The sequence below is a fragment of the Lathyrus oleraceus genome, chromosome 5 (assembly GCF_024323335.1).
Source record: "Lathyrus oleraceus cultivar Zhongwan6 chromosome 5, CAAS_Psat_ZW6_1.0, whole genome shotgun sequence".
Lineage (NCBI taxonomy): Eukaryota > Viridiplantae > Streptophyta > Magnoliopsida > Fabales > Fabaceae > Lathyrus > Lathyrus oleraceus.
The window spans coordinates 209,679,441-209,685,440 of NC_066583.1; positions in this window are offsets into that span (position 1 = coordinate 209,679,441).

Below are 6,000 nucleotides of genomic sequence, written 5' to 3' on the forward strand. Positions count from 1 at the left end.
CGAAGGTGCATAATCACGTCCATCTCATAAAGGGTTGTGGTGAAATCCTAACTGATAAGATAATAGTTAGAAAGGTAATACGTACATTGAACTCTCACTTTGATGATGTTATCATAGCTATTCAAGAATCCAACAATCTTGAAACCGTGAAACTGGAAGATTTGGTTGGTTCGTTGGAGGCGAATGCCATTAGAATTTTTGAAAGGAAAGGGGTTCAAGATTCGATACAAGCATTGCAGGCTCAGGCTTGGAAGAAGCATGGTGGTTCCAACAAGTTCAAAAGAAAAGGAGACAAGACTCAGAGAAAGAAGTCTTGGTGAACCTTCAAAAGCATAAGGTCGATGATAGGGCTTCTGAATCCTCGAAAAGAGGAGAAGAAAACTCCTATCAGAAAGACAAAGAGAAAAAAGGTGTACAGTGATATGACTGTGAAAAGTGGGGTCAATCGGCCAAATTTTTTTGGTACAATAAAGAGAAGGGAGCGAGAAAAGACAAGGAGGAAGGAGCGAACCTTGTACTCCAAGATTCAGATGATTCTTAAGATATGGTGGTTATGGTTGCAGTTGTAGATGACCATGTCGAATCCAAGATCTGGTTCCTCGACTCGGGCTATTCGAATCACATGACTGGTCAAAAAGTATGGTTAGGATATTTTGACTCGTCGAAGAAGAGCAAGGTCAAACTTGCTAATAATAACTCGTTACAAGCAAAAGGTACTTACGACATAGTTATTCAAAGGAGTAATGGAGGAAAATCTATGATCAAAGATGTATTCTAAGTACCTAGAATGAAGTGCAATATGCTAAATGTTGGGAAACTTGTCGAAAAAGTTTTCTCAGTAATTATGAAAGATGGAGCCTTGGAACCAATCGACACTCATAATAATTTGTTCTTGAAATCTCCATTATCAAAGAATAGGACATTCAAGACCATGACCACTTCAACTAAAGTACAATGTATAAAAACTGTTGTCGACCACAAGCATAATTTGTTGTGGAATTTGAGGTTTGGATATTTGCACTTTTGATCACTCAATCAAATGATTACTTAATATATGGTAATTAGTATACCAAGTCTTGAGATGTGCGACAAACTCTGTGAAGTTTCTTAGTCGTAAAGCAAGCCAGAAAGTCTTTCGTGTCGATTATGCCAATGAGATCCTCATGCAAACTCGAAGTTGTACATCCAGATGTATGTGGCCTTTTTGAAGAGGATACCATTGGTGGAAACAAGTATTTTGTTTTGTTTGTAGATGATTTTAGTAAAAAGCTGTGAATCTATGTGATAAAGTGAAAGGACTAAGTATTCAAAATCTTTAAGAGATTCAAGATGCTTGTTAAAAATGAGAGTGAGAAGAAGATAAAAGTTCTGCAAACAGATAGATGTGGAGAATAAACATCAAAGATGTTTGAAAAATTATGTGAAAAACTTGGTATTGATCATGAGGTAACTGCTCGTTACACACCTTAACATAATGGAATAGCAGAAAGAAGAAACAAGACCATATTGGACATGGTGAGATGCATGCTGAAGCAGAAGAATTTGCCAAAATCCTTAAGGGGTGAAGCAATAACCACTACTGTCTATATCTTGAATAAGTGCTCTACCAAGAAGCTGAAGAACAAGGATCCTGAAGAAGTTTGGAATGGAAAACGACCATCAGTGAGTCATCTGAAGGTGTTTGGCTCTATTTGTTACAAGCATGTTCCTGATGGTAGAAGAAGGAAGCTTGGCAACAAGAGTGAACCTATGATTCTGGTAGGATATCATAAAACTGGCGTATATAGGTTGTTCAATCCAATTAATAAGAAGATTGTGATGTGTCGAGATATTGTGATTGATGTAAATTATGCACGGGATTAGAATTCTAGTGATACAATTGGCCAGCCATTGATGAGCTATGATTTCGACGAAGCAAGTAATGATTTCGAAGTCAAAGATATTATCGATATTCCAGTCAAAGTCAAAGTTATTGCTGACATGTCCGCCATATTAGAAGTCAAAGATGATGTAGCTAGTACTAGTTAAAGACCTCAAAGAACTAAAATTCGTCCAACAAGACTCTAGACTATGAAGTGACTGGTGATGATGAAGTCACACCAGATAGATAATTAGTTCATTTTGCCTTACTTGCAGGTGCTGAACCAATCAACTATAACGAAGCCTTAAACGATAAACAATGGAAGTCAGCTATGGCCGAAGAGTTACAAGCAATCAAAAGAAATAACACATGGGAGTTTGTCGAATTTCCAGCCTATACCAAAGCTATCATAGTGAAGTGGGTGTTCAAGTTAAAGCACAATACTGATGAATCGATAGCAAGACATAAGGCGGGATTGGTAGCTCGGTTTTTTTTTTCCAAAGAGCTGGAGTTGACTACTCTGAAGTATATGTACCAGTAGCAATATTGGAGATTGTTGACTAGTAGTCACCTTAGTATGCAAGTAAGTCTAGTCGACATTTCACTTAGATGTGAAATCAACATTTTTGAATGGATCTTTGGATGAATAGGTGTATATAACACAACCTCCTAGGTTTGTGATTCAGGATAAAACAAAGAAAGTATACAAGTTTCACGTCTCAAGCAGGAACCTAGGGCATGGAACAAGAAGACCGACTCATACTTAGTTGAATTGGGATACATCAAATACAAATCTAAGTATGCTATCTATGTTTAGATTATAGCACAAGATATAACAATCATCTGCTTATATGTTGATGACTTGTTAGTCGATGGAAATACCTTGGAGAACTTGTCGAAGTTCAAAGAGCTGATGAAGAAGGAATTTGAAATGTCGGATATGGGAAACTTGTCTTATTTCGTATGCTGGAGTTTCAAATGTCGAAGCAAGGCATGGTGCTACCTCAAAGAAATCATGTCAAAGAGATACTCAAGAGGTTCAGGATGGATGAGTCGACTCCTACATCTTTTCCTATCGAACAAAATTTGAAGTTGGAGAAGCATGAGGAGGAAGACAAAATCGATGCAACTTTGTTCAAACAAATTATCGGATCTCGGAGATATATGTGCAACATTCGATCTGATATAGATTTCTCAGCCAAATTAGTGATAAGATACATGAGTGAACCAAAGGTGTCACACATGAAGGCTACAAGAAGAAGCCTGAAATACTTAAAAGGTTCGATAAACTATTGAATTCTATTTCTACGAGACTCTGAAAGCAAATAATCTATGGTTACTTGCTATTATAATGCTGATTATGTGGAGATAAGGAAGATCGAAGAAGCACAACTGGTTATTTATTTCAAGTATTTGGTGCCGCAATCTCATTGTGCTCGAGAAAGCAACCTGTGGTGGCATTGTCATTGTGTGAGACTGAATATATAGCAGAATCCTATGCTGCTTGCCAAACAATTTGGATTAGATCCATGCTTGAAGAAATGGAGGTCGAAGTAAAGAAACCCATGGTGCTGTAGATCGATAACAAGTCATCCATAAATCTTGCGAAGAATCCAATTTTGCATGGAAGGAGTAAGCACATCGAAGCTAGATTTTACTTCTTAAAGGAGAAGGTAAATTGAGGTGAACTTGAAGCAAGACATTGCTCAAGTGAAACACAGTTAGCGGCATTTTCACCAAAGGATTGAAGATCGACAGATTCTTGAATTTGAGAAAGAAATTAGAAATAGTTTAGATCAACTATAATTAGCGTTTGTTCGACAACTTGGATTATGAGGGGTGTGTTGAAATATATAAGATAATCCAAGTTGTGTGTGTGACCCAAACCCAAGTTAATTAGGATTATGGTTTGTTACTTAATAGTCAAATAACTTTGTATATAAATACATGTATATTACAATTCAGTTTGTACAATCTGTTGTTTCGTCAACAATCTCTAGCCTTCCTATAAGATGGTTACTTGTAGGACCGACTACAAAGTCCTGGACTTAGTGTTTGAGCGTATGATTTTTTGGTAAACAATGTTTTTGAAAGGTTTAAAATGTGTAAACACAACTCTTGATGAGTTAGGAACGTGATAAACGCAAGGCGAAAAGGGAACTTATAAACGATAAAGCAAGAAAAACAAAGGTAAATTTGATAAGATTAAATGACTTGTGAATATAAAATGGAGGCAAAATACATTTTTGTGAGGAGATTGACTCTTTTCTCGTAAACGCTTTGATACTTCAAGCTTTACCCCTACTGCAAATGTTCAAAATACCACCTTTAGAATCTCACCTAACACTGGCTTAAATACTAATTGAAATTAACCGTCTGGAGGTTACAAAACCATCTCATGATGCCACGCGTCGGTCCACTCCCCCATTTTGACAAATAACTACTCACGATTCCTTTGAATGCCCACGATTTCCTTCACCGCTCAAATCCTTCGACTTCGACCGAGGCTCGTAGATGTCGACCTATGGACGCGTCCACCATCCTATCGAGGATGCTCCGACAAATTCCCTAGTCGAAACTGGCTTTCTCCCCCTTGCCGAAATTGCTCAGCTAAAACAATCATAATTCAATAATATCAATCTTTATTTTCATTCTTTCTATCTTTACTAAAAAAGACCTCACACATTAACAAGAATATACATTAAAAACTCATTTGCATTATCCATAATGTTTACGAAGATGATAAGTTTTTAAAATTTCTAGAATATAGATGACCGAAGAGATATTAAATTGAAAAAATATTAATAGATCTATAGATAAAGGGATGCAATGATGACATATCTTTAAAAAAATAAAACTACAATGAAGAAACTGGTCTAGAAAATTATGCCTGATCAATTTTTGTTTGAGTTCGGAGTTAGATTTCTAGTCCTCCTTCCATTTTATATTATAAACAAAATTCTATCTTTTTAAATTTATTGAATAATTGATATATCGAATTCATATTTTATAAAAATATTTTTAAAAATAAAATTAAAAAAAGTTCAACCATTGAGTTTAATATTCCAAAATAGAAATGACTCAAACAAATAGTAGTAGGTTCGAGTGACACTCTATTTAATTCATATTAAGTTATTTTATAATCATAAAAGGTGAAATAAATTTTTGATCTTATAAACATATTACTATTTACCTTGTCTTTTAAAAAAATCATCTTAAACTTGGTTGTCGCTGATAAAGATTTCACACGTGATAGTGTATAAATTGACAAAAAAAATAAAAGTAATGTATTTACAGGAATAAAAAAATTTGTGATACATTTTTGAAATTTTAAATATTTATAAGGAACAAAAATTGATGTTAAATATTTAGTAAAAATGAATCTTGTCATGAATGCCCCCAAACTCATCCCGTCACATGATATAAAAGAACTTGATCTTCATAAAACCAAAGTAGACTGGAATAAAAAAATAGAATATGTTTAATTATACACACAAGAAACACAAACTTTTCATACGATAACCATCATTTTAAATTGCGGCTACATTGTTGCAATGCGGATTGCAGTGGTTACGATACGACCGAAGTTGTCAAATGAGATTTTTAATGCGACAAACTGTATGATTTTAAATCACATCATAATTACAGTCTGATATGATGATAAAAAGTATCATATCAACAACATTACATCCCAAATAGATTATCTGCAACCACAACTTCATTTTCAAGAGGATTTATTGAGCATGTTGACAAAAAATTATGCTATATTTAACCTTTAAGAGCGTTTCGTTAACAGTGCTATTATGAGAAAACCTTGTTAAAACATATAACTAAAACGAAAATGCTTTGTAGAGAAATATTTTTCATTTGTTTAGATTATTGCTATACATATTCATATATTCACATATATATTTTTAGATTATTGTTAGATAAGTTAAAATGTATATATTATACATATATTGCTTTTGTTATGTTTAGTGTTCATATGGTTTAGAGGTCATATTATTTTGATATTTACAAGATATAAAAAATAACTATGTATTCCATCTAAATGAATCAAAAGAGTATATATATTCATAGGCAAGCAGAAGATTTTCATGAAGTTAGCAAGGTTTCAAAGGAGACAAGTAAGTATCTGG